At 45.5% G+C, this 11,429-nt stretch overlaps 1 pseudogene; it reads left to right on the forward strand.

Moving 5' to 3' along the window:
• Positions 1–7,089: 7,089 nt before the first annotated feature.
• On the forward strand, positions 7,090–10,745 carry LOC147304587 (uncharacterized; annotated as a pseudogene).
• The last annotated feature ends 684 nt before the right edge of the window (positions 10,746–11,429 follow it).

Here is an 11,429-nt window from a genome sequence, read left to right on the forward strand (position 1 = left end):
AATACACTTTAAAAAATATATAAGCTCGACTTTTAACTCCCATAAAAGTTTATACATTACATGTCTGCATCACCTATCATGGCCTCATCAGGTATCTCATATCATCTTGTTATTGTTATGTTATGCTCCTTTGATATTTTGCTAGTTTGCGTGTTTTAAAACTCTTTTTGTTTTTCTTTATATTTTTAGACCCAGATGTGTTAACCTGATCCCTGCGAAACACCAGCTCTGCGTGGATTTTGACCGCGAGTGACCGGATGTTGTTTCCGGCCTGAGGTTGCCTGAAATGCCGTGAGGCTCGTTTGAAAGATTGCGCCCGAGACCAACTCCACCTCCAAGGCATGCCTACCTTTAGCTGCCACCAGTGAGATATCAGAGCCGGGCTCCACATATCCAATCAGGAGCACGAGCAAGACAGCTTTTGCAGACTCTCCAGAAATATACAAGTCCTTACTGCAGTGAATTTTTAAAATTTTTTCAAGATAAGATTAGTTGCCTAAGACATAACATAACTCCCTCAGGAAACCCCACCAACCATGATCGTCCACACCCCATAATTATGGAATCTTTCCTCCCAGTTTCTTTAGAGGATTTATTGGAAACACTGACTCAATTGAATCCTTCAACGAGTTTAGCTGATGTCTTACCTACTCGTTTATTCTGTAAAGTTTTTGAGACCATCGGGCCCTCTGTGGTCACGCTGATAAACCATTCATTGCTATCTGGCTCTGTCCCCAGGTGCTTTAAACAGGGGGTTATTCAACCTCTGCTGAAAAAGCCTAACCTGGATCAAACACTTCAGTCAAGCTACAGGCCCATCTCAAAACTTCCTTTTATCTCTAAAATCCTAGAAAAAGTTGTTTGGCTACAAGTAAAGAAAGCGCTGGAGAAGCATAACATTCTTGATAAATTTCAATCGGGTTTCAGAAAGTTACACTCTACAGAAACAGCTCTGCTGAAAGTCACAAATGACCTCTTGATGGCTGCAGACAGGGGTGATTGCTCAGTCCTGGTTCTTCTGGACCTTAGCTCAGCCTTTGATACCGTTGACCATCAGATCTTAATCCATCGCTTAAACTGCACGGTAGGGATATCAGGATCTGTTCTAAAGTGGTTCACCTCATTTCTGGAAGATAGGACGCTTTTAGTTTCAGTGGGAAACTTCCAATCAGACGTGGCTAAGTTTCTATGTGGAGTTCCACAAGGTTCGGTTTTAAGCCCCCTGTTATTTTCACTATATATTCTTCCCTTAGGCCGGATCATTAGCGGTTTCAAAAATATTTCCTATCATTTATATGCGGACGACATCCAATTATACATTTCTTTTAAATCTTGGGAATTAGACAAGCTATCCACTCTTATGGACTGTCTTAAGGAAATTAATCTTTGGATGACAAACAATTTCCTGCAGCTGAACGCAGACAAGACCGAGTGCTTAATCCTAGCCCCAGAGAATATCAAGCCCCAGATTAGTCAACATCTGGGTGCTTTTTCATCGTTGATAAAAGCCACTGCTCGGAATCTTGGGATAATTTTCGACCAATCTTTGTCCTTTGACGTTCATATTAAATCCGTGACCCGCTCCTGCTTTTTCACTTAAGAAATATTGCCAAACTCAGGACTATTGTCTCCACAACCGAACTGGAGATGCTTGTCCACGCCTTTATTTCCTCCCGGCTGGACTATTGTAATGCACTTACTAAGGCCTTACTAAATCGGCTCCAAGCGGTTCAAAATGCTGCAGCAAGGCTTTTTTACCCACAGCAATAAATTTTCTCATATCACTCCTATACTAAAATCCCTGCATTGGCTTCCGGTTGAGTATAGATATAAGTTTAAAATCCTCACCTTTACGTTTATGTCTCTACAAGGTGAGGCCCCCATCTATATCTCGGAGCTTCTCCAGCCCTATTCTCCAAAGCGGACTCTTCAAATCAAATCAAATCAAATCAAATCAAATCACTTTTATTGTCACATCACATGTGCAGGCACACTGGCACAGCACATGCGAGTGAAATTCTTGTGTGCGAGCCCCACAAGCAACAGAGATGTGCAAACACAACAACACAAACGAGCAAAATACAAGAATGGCCAACCTGAAACTAATAAATATATGTACAATATATAATAGTGTATGCATTTCTGGATGTGTATACTAAATATTTTCCTACGTGTGTGTGTGTGTGTGTGTGTGTACACATTTTTACAAATTAAATAGTAAAAAAAATAAAATAAAATAATAATAATAATAATAATAATAATAATAATAATAATAATAATAAAATATATAAAATATACAGAGTTGAATATGTGCAAAACAAGTGGCATTTATATACAGTGTGGAGTGCATAATGTTGAAGTTCCAGTAGTGAAGCTGAGGTGTCTATGACGTGTTCAGCAGTCTGATGGCCTGATGGAAGAAGCTGTCTCTCAGTCTGCTGGTTCGGGACCGGATGCTGCAGAACCTCCTTCCTGATGGAAGCAGTCTGAACAGTTTATGGCTGGGGTGACTGGAGTCCTTGATGATCCTCCCCGCTTTCCTCAGGCAGCGCTTCCTGTAGATCTTAGATCCACTGATAGCGGTCGTCTATCTATTCCACGGACTCGTCTGAAAACAAAGGGGGATCACGCTTTTCAAACCCTGGCTCCAATACTGTGGAACGGTTTACCCTCCTCACTACGCACCATCGACACGGTGGCCTCTTTTAAAAAACAGCTTAAAACTCATCTGTTTAGACAGGCATTTGGGTAATGTTAATGCGTAATATGTTGTTTTATTTTATATTTATATTGTACTATTGCTTGTTTGATATTATATTGTTTGTTTGACATGTCTTCTTGTGAAGCACTTTGTAACAGCGTTTTTGTCTTAAAAAGTGCTATATAAATAAATTTTACTTTACTTTACTTACTTACTTACCAACTGCTCTGCAACCCAGTGTTTCTGGTCCCCTCACTAACATCGCTTTTTGAGATATTTTTTATGAACCACCAAAAAAGCAATTTTACCCCACAGTACAGAAGACTGGGTCTGAGGGCAGCAGCGGGGACAAATGATTGTAATGAAGCGACGGACATTTCATGGCTGGTCTTGCATAATCGTGAGTTATTATGTCATATGGTGATAAGTACATAGTTTTGCAAGAGGCATACAAGCACTGTGGAAAAAGTAATCATAAAACTGTTTTTGTGAACACCCTACGTTATGCTTTAAAAAATGTGATACATGTAATGTGATCATCAAAGAACATGATTTAAAAAAAAAAAAAACTTTTATTCTTATGCTTTTAAAGTATGTCAGATTATCTTAAAACACTTATTTGTATGTTATAATGTTTTTCTTACACCATGTGTAATTTTTATAGACACCTTATTCATTGTATCAATGTGTAATTGTCATGGTTGGCTGTGTGGCAGGCGGGCAAGCAGGAGTGGTGGATCCAAAATGCAGGACTCAGACACAGAAATTCAACTTAAAACACAGCTTTAATGCTGGAAAACCTCTTACTAACTAAACTCACCAAAAGACAAACAAAAACGCTGGTGGACTAAAACACTGAAGCACAAAACACTGAACTGGAACTGGAAACAAAACACTGGCAACACGGAGGCAAAACACACACAGCTTGTTGAGGGTACGACGCAACACTGACTCAGAGAAACACAGGGACTAAATACACTGGGAAGTAACGAGGAGAATGAGACACAGAAGGAGAGCACAGCTGGGGGAAATTAGAACTGACGAGACAAGCAAAGCAGGACACATTCACATAAGACACGGACCTTCAAAGTAAAACAGGAAGGATCACACAGAGACGCGAACTTGACACAGTGGAGACAGCAACTAAGAAACACAGAGACATAAACCATAAGGCAGAGGACTCTAAGAACCGAGAGACACAGAGGGGAAATCAACATGCAGACACAGACTTACACAGAACAGAGGGGACACAGAGAAACATGAAGGGCAAGGGATCGAAACTAGAAACTCACACCAAGTACAATAATACAAAAATCACAAAGAACTAAAACGCTGGGTCAGGAGACCCAGGACCCTGACAGTACCCTCCCCCCAAGGGCTGGCTCCCGACAGCCCAACACAAGAAAACGAAAAAAAAACCCCAAAAACCGCCCAAAACAGAAAACAACCCGACCAGGGCGGGCGGCGGGGGCCCAGGAAGGAGGGCACGAAACAAAAACACCAAAGCACAAGAAAGCCCCAAAACAAAACACGAGCCCAGAAAAAAGAACAATGCAGGGGGCTGGCCAGGGGGCCGACAGCACAGGAGTCCAAACAGGTCAGGGGGCCGGCCGTGCGGAAGCCAACGGCGGCGACGAAGGAGACGGAGCAGTGCAGGGGGCCGACCGCGCGGAAGGCAGCGGCGGCGACGAAGGAGACGACGGAGCAGTTCAGGGGGCCGGCCGCGCGGAAGGCAGTGGCGGCGCCCCAGTGTCAAGCGTACTGGCTGAGGCCCGGTGGGCACAGGACCAGGCGGGGCAGGACCAGGCGGGGCAGGACCAGGCAGGGCAGGACCAGGCGAAGCACAGGCAGAAGCTGGACCAGGCGTGGATGAAGACACGGAGGCTGGGCCTGGTGAGGCTGAAGGCTCTGATGAGGCTGGGCCTGGCGAGGCTGAAGACACGGAGGCTGGACCAGACGAGGCCGAAGGCTCTGATGAGGCTGGACCAGACGAGGCTGAAGGCTCTGATGGAGCCGGACCAGGCGAAGCTACTTTGGTGGGCTACTTTTATGTCAAGAAAGTTAACTTATTTAGAACTGTGATCAAGGATAACACATAAACCCTTGCAAATATGATGGTAAAAGAGTCTAACATCTAGGTGTTACATGGTGTTGCAGGTGATAAAGATCAATAAACTACTTCCATTTGTTTAGAGGTGATTGCCAGTTTTGTTGGGATTTTTAGAGATACAGAGATCCTGTTCTGCTTTACTTAAAAAAAAAGGATTTTCAGAGCTGTTGATATATTAATCAGTGTTCATAGAAACATGGATCAACCCTGTTTTTGGCAGTGAGAGTGTTACATTGTGACAGTTTCCATAAAAGTCTGCAAATTCTCTGAACAGGTAGCCATGAAGCAGCCATTTTTTTTTAAGATTAATTAAACTTAATATTATTTGTATGGCCATATCACAACAACAGCATAGCCTTAAACCAGGTTTGGAGTAAAGAGAACTGGACATATAGTTTCTTTTTTGGGTTACTTTGAAGTGAAGAAAGTTAACTTGTTTAGAACTGTGATCAAGGATAACACGTAAAACGTTGAACGTTTCAATATAAAAAGTGTACAAACTCCAGAAAAGTGGCAACTGAGGTGGCAAAAGTGCAGGCAATTTTTACTTACGTAGAAGTACAGCTGCTAGTGTCAAAAACACTCGAGTAAAAGTTTGATAAAGTATCAGGTCAAAAATGTGCTCAAATTGAGGAAGTCAAAGTAGTAACCTAACTGAACCTTGTGCTATAATAAAAAATTTAATAATATTAGTAGATAGGACTACAAACTTAGTGTGGTGGTAAAAAGCACAAAGGCCTCAGTGGGACATTTGGCAGCCAGGGTTAGAGCTCAGACACCTGGAGCCTGGGGGTTGGGGCTAACAACACTGACTGGTAAAAGAATCTAACATCCAAGTGTTACATGGTGTTGCAGGTGACAAAAAGCCATAAACCACTGTTTAGAGGTTGTTGTGGAAGTTTTCCATTTAATAAAGCCTGCAGACAAGCGATGAGCGGTAGCTAACATTCTTTAATCAAGACAAAGAACAGAAATCGAGCTTGGTGAGGGACTGCCATCGCTGGGGCAGAGGGTGAGCAGAGTCTCTCACTGAGCATGGCTCTCAGTTAAATACCTCCTACAGGAAAGAAGACAGTACACAGCTGTTTTCACACCTTTTGTCTTTCCCGCAAAGAAAGTTTCACACTGCCTTGCTATCTTTTACAGTGGAGAAAAGACAAAAAGACTCTTCCTGTGGAGTTGTCTGCTTCCCCCCAACTTCCTTACCAGACCCCACTATCTGTCAAACTGTTTAAATGGAGTGTGAGGCAGACATGCTAAAACAGTGACCTAAAAGCATTACCAATAAACAATGTGATCAATACATAAATGAAAGAAATGCAGCTGATAAAAAAGCCATAAACTACTTTCATTTGTTTAGTGGTGATTGCCAGTTTAGTTGGGTTTTTTTGAGACACAGAGAGTGAGAGATCCTGTCCTACATTACTTTAAAAAAAGAAGATATTTTCAGAGCTGTTGATATATGAAGCTCTGAGCATTGAGTGTTGCATTGTGAGAGTTTCTGTCATGGTCCTGCGACCATGACTCAGTGACTTTATGTTTATGTACTTATTGTTATTACTTTCATTATTATTCATGGCTGTTTTGGGATGGTTTGTGTTTGGGATTTTAGACACTGGGTTCTGGGTTTGTGCTCCCTCTGTTGGTCCCTGGTGTTAGTGTTCCCCTGTCTCGTCAGGTTAATCAGGTCCAGCTGTTTCCCCCATCTGTGTGTGATTTCCCAGTGTCTCTTTGTGTATTTATAGCGTGTGATTTCCTCTGCTCCTCGTCGCGTCGTCTGTGTTCCTACCTGTGTTCATCCTCTGTGTTACCCTGCGTACTCTGCATCTACCCTGTGAAATCCTCTGCGTGCTCTCCCTGCTGTTCTCCCTTCGTGTTCAGGTTTGCCACTCCTTTGTGTAGTTTCACCCAGTTTAGTTCATCCGTAGTTCTGTTTTGCCATCTCCTCTTTATGTTTGTTATTATCAATAAATCACCCTCGCACCTGAATGAGTGCTGCGCTTTGAGTCCTCCTTCCACTCTCCACACGGCCGCTGCCCCGGACCGTGACAGTACGACGCGACCACAACATGGACCCAGCAGCGCTTAATCCATCCAGGGAACTACGGGAAAATCTCATCGATGCCACACAGGAGCTGATCGACCTGTGGCTGGAAAGCCCGGGTGGCACGTCCCAGCGCGCTGTAGAGAGGCGGCTACAGCGTCTGGTGACCGGTCTCCCATGGCTTCTGGGCTTGCTTTGTTCGTGGGAGCGGGAGTTCCTCCTTCTGGACCTCGGTCTTCACCCCCCGTCTGCTTTTACTTCCGAGCAGTCCGAGGCGGTGAGCGAGCGACATGTTCTGGCTTCCCCAGATTCCGAGACTCTGTTTTCTGGGGCTATCCAGAGCGGGATGGGAGACTGTTCGGATCGCTTACCCACCTTCGTGGTAACGGACCCTTCGCAAGTGGGCGTGTACAGACCCTCTGTGAAACTGAGAGACTGTTTCTCTGCCGCTCCTTCTGAGCCAGGACTCTATCACCATTCTCCGGCTCAGTTCGGTGTCCAGCCACAAGCTTCCCAGTCTGTAGCTCAACCATTAGCCTCCCTTAAGCCACAATTTTCACACTGTTTTTCCACCGCCGTTTCTGAGCAGGGAGACAAACTGTTACATTACGGACCTGTTCCTCAACAGCTGGCAACATTAGTGACTGTTACTCACTCCGGGGCTTCCCCAGAGGCGGGGTTGCTGCCCTCAGCTTACTCTGGACCCCTGGTGGCCAAGATGCCAGCTGTGAACTGCACCGGGCTGTCACTGCCTGAGCAGGGTCAGTGCTCTGCGCAGCTGCAGCCCTCCGTATGTGTGCCAGAGGCCCACGTGCCTACTGGTTTTGTTTCACATGTGCCAGAGGCCCACGTGCCTACTGGTTTTGTTTCACATGTGCCAGAGGCCCACGTGCCTACTGGTTTTGTTTCATGTGTGCCAGAGGCCCACGTGCCTGCTGGTTTTGTTTCATGTGTGCCAGAGGCCCACGTGCCTACTGGCTTTGTTTCATGTGTGCCGGGGGCCCCGGTGCCCACTGGTTCTGCGGCTGTTTTCGCTGGGGGGCCCGAGGAGCCCGTCCAGTCTCCCGCTTCGCCTGCTTCGCCTGCTGGGGGGCCCGAGGATCCCGTCCGGCCACCTGTGGCTGCTTCTCCACCTGTGGCTGCTTCTCCACCTGTGGCTGCAGCGCCGCCTCCTGCAGTATCATCACCTGCAGCGCTACCACCTGCTACTGCCACGCCTCAGCCTGAAGCTTCAGCCTCGCCTGGTTCTGGTCCAGCTTCATCCTCACCTGGCCCAGCTTCAGCTTCAGCGTCTGCTTCGCCTAGCCCAGCTTCAGCTACAGCTTCATCCACGCCTGGCCCGGCTTCATCCACGCCTGGCCCGGCTTCATCCTCGCCTGATTCTGGTCCAGCTTCATCCTCACCTGGCCCAGCTTCAGCTACAGCGTCAGCTTCGCCTGGCCCAGCTTCAGCTGCAGCTTCTTCATCGCCTGGCCCGGTTTCATCTTCGCCTGGCCCGGTTTCATCTTCGCCTGGCCCGGTTTCATCTTCATCTTCGTCTGGTCCGGTTTCATCTTCATCTTCGTCTGGTCCGGCTTCATCTTCGTCTGGTCCAGCTTCAGCTTCATCAGCATCGTCTGGTCCATCATCAGCATCATCAGCATCGTCTGGTCCATCATCAGCATCATCAGCCTCGCCTGGTCCAGCCTCAGTGTCTGCATCCTCGCCTGGTCCAGCCTTCGTGTCTGCATCCTCGCCTGGTCCAGCCTTCGTGTCTGCATCCTCGTCTGGTCCAGCCTTTGTGTCTGCATCATCATCTCCGCCTGCTGCGGTCCCGGCTTCCGTGCCCTCAGCCTCGCCTGGCCCAGCCTCGTTTGGGTCTGGAGCTAAACGGCCGTTTTCTGGACCGCTGGCTAGGCTACTGGCCGAGCGCCGTCGCCTGACTGGCCGCCGTTGCCTTCCGCACGGCCGGCCCCCGGACCGCCATCGCCTGAGTGGCCGCCGTTGCCTTCCGCACGGCCGGCCCCCGGACCGCCATCGCCTGTGTGGCCGCCGCTGACTTCCGCACGGCCGGCCTCCTGAACTCTTTACGCGCCGCCGTTGCCTTCCGCACGGCCGGCCTCCTGAACTCTTTACGCGCCGCCGTTGCCTTCCGCACGGCCGGCCTCCTGAACTCTTTACGCGCCGCCGTTGCCTTCCGCACGGCCGGCCTCCTGAACTCTTTATGCGCCGCCGCTGCCTTCTTCGTGGACGGCCTCCTGAACTGTGCTTTGGACTCTGCTCCCCTGTGGGTTTTGTGTTCATCTTTGTTTTGGGACTCTGGGGCCTCCGTCCGTGGTCGTGGTCCGGTCCCTCCGTCCTGGGCCCCCTGCCGCCCGCCCGGATCTGGTGGTGTGTTTCTGTGGCTGTCGGGGGCCAGCCCTTGAGGGGGGGGGGGTACTGTCATGGTCCTGCGACCATGACTCAGTGACTTTATGTTTATGTACTTATTGTTATTACTTTCATTATTATTCATGGCTGTTTTGGGATGGTTTGTGTTTGGGATTTTAGACACTGGGTTCTGGGTTTGTGCTCCCTCTGTTGGTCCCTGGTGTTAGTGTTCCCCTGTCTCGTCAGGTTAATCAGGTCCAGCTGTTTCCCCCATCTGTGTGTGATTTCCCAGTGTCTCTTTGTGTATTTATAGCGTGTGATTTCCTCTGCTCCTCGTCGCGTCGTCTGTGTTCCTACCTGTGTTCATCCTCTGTGTTACCCTGCGTACTCTGCATCTACCCTGTGAAATCCTCTGCGTGCTCTCCCTGCTGTTCTCCCTTCGTGTTCAGGTTTGCCACTCCTTTGTGTAGTTTCACCCAGTTTAGTTCATCCGTAGTTCTGTTTTGCCATCTCCTCTTTATGTTTGTTATTATCAATAAATCACCCTCGCACCTGAATGAGTGCTGCGCTTTGAGTCCTCCTTCCACTCTCCACACGGCCGCTGCCCCGGACCGTGACAGTTTCAGTAAAAAGCCTGCAAATTATTGCATTTATACTGGAGAGCAAAGAAAAATTAAATTCTACTTGTACTATGGAAAATCAGTTTCATAAAAGCTACATAAACAGAGCTGAAGAAGACTGCGTTTGTAAAACTAGCGGTAACGTGTGAGAACTATAAGTTATAAGACTGTTTCTGCTATCGATACAATTTGTGTTGTTAATCCTAAATGATTCACGGTGACAACATCATAAGAACAAGGTCATTTTACTCCACACACACACATTTGGAAAATCACATAGTTTGACCATAAAAATTCCCAGAATAATTAGTATTTGAGATTGCTGAAGCAACATCACTAAAGAAAAATATCCTTGCATGTCACTTTCGTTTAAAAATATAAAAAATGTGAAGTTTTTTTTTTGTAAAGCATAAAAACAACAAAACTTAAGACCTTAAGAATCTCCTTGTGAATTTTGTGAATATCTACATCATTGGTGTTTGGATTTGAGGGTGAACAGGGCGAACACTGAGGCTGGGTATTAGAAATACAACATGGCAACATGAGACATGTTAACTCTGAGAACACTAACATCTAGATTAAGGTGTGAGAGGTAAATACATAACAGAAGCTAAAAAGGAGTTGCTTGTCTCTAGATTAGTTAAAATAAATTGAAAATAAACTGATTTGAACACGTTTGATGCATTATACAAAAAAAGGTTCATGATATAGTTCACATGATCTAAGCAAGAGTGACTCGGAATCTCAAATGTTAAAGTACACTTACTGATTGTACTTTTACTACATGAGCTAATGTAGATGCTCTAAAAGCACGCTGGCTGAAAAAGAACCACACGTTTGGAGAAACTGTGCTGTAACTTCTCATACTGTGAAGTTTTCTGACAAAAGTGAATTGAAAACTTATGCTGTACAGCTTACTAAGGGGTCCTTTGCTGGGCCATGTGCAATTACACAAAAGAACAAGTTAAATTTCACCATAACACTGACTGGAGAAAAGCCCATTTGGGATTCTAATTGAGATTACAACTGAAATCAGTGCTGTGATAGTTAGTTTAAGATCACAATCTGATTTAAAACACAGTCTAACATCAACATTCTTGCCCCTGAAAATAGGTCAGGATGGCCGAAAAATGTACTTTAAAAATGAGATTTTCTTTTTGTTTCATTGGAACAGTAAAGTACCATTACAAAGAAATGAGTACACCTTTGTAGATATCACTGATATGGAGTTTTTCATGTTTTACATACAGACTTTCTCATTTAAACCATGGTCACTTAAAAGTTTAGCAGCAAGACACTTGTTTCCTTTGTTCCATCAAACATTTCTTTCAGCCATCTGTGTTTATCAGAGCGATATGTGACTAATTTTTTATTGAATCACCAGAAAGTACACAAATACAAGATTAAATATTTTATTTATTTATCAAAGATACATAATTACACATTGATACAATGAATAAGGTGTCTATAAAAATTACACATGGTGTAAGAAAAACATTATAACATACAAATAAGTGTTTTAAGATAATCTGACATACTTTAAAAGCATAAGAATAAAAGTTTTTTTTTTTTTTTAAAAATCATGTTCTTTGATGATCACATTAC

This window comes from Aulonocara sp. 'chitande type north' Nkhata Bay, linkage group LG22 (assembly GCF_057382095.1).
Source record: "Aulonocara sp. 'chitande type north' Nkhata Bay isolate Kocher_YH1m ecotype deep benthic linkage group LG22, A_spYH_male_GT1.1, whole genome shotgun sequence".
Classification (NCBI taxonomy): Eukaryota; Metazoa; Chordata; class Actinopteri; order Cichliformes; family Cichlidae; genus Aulonocara; species Aulonocara sp. 'chitande type north' Nkhata Bay.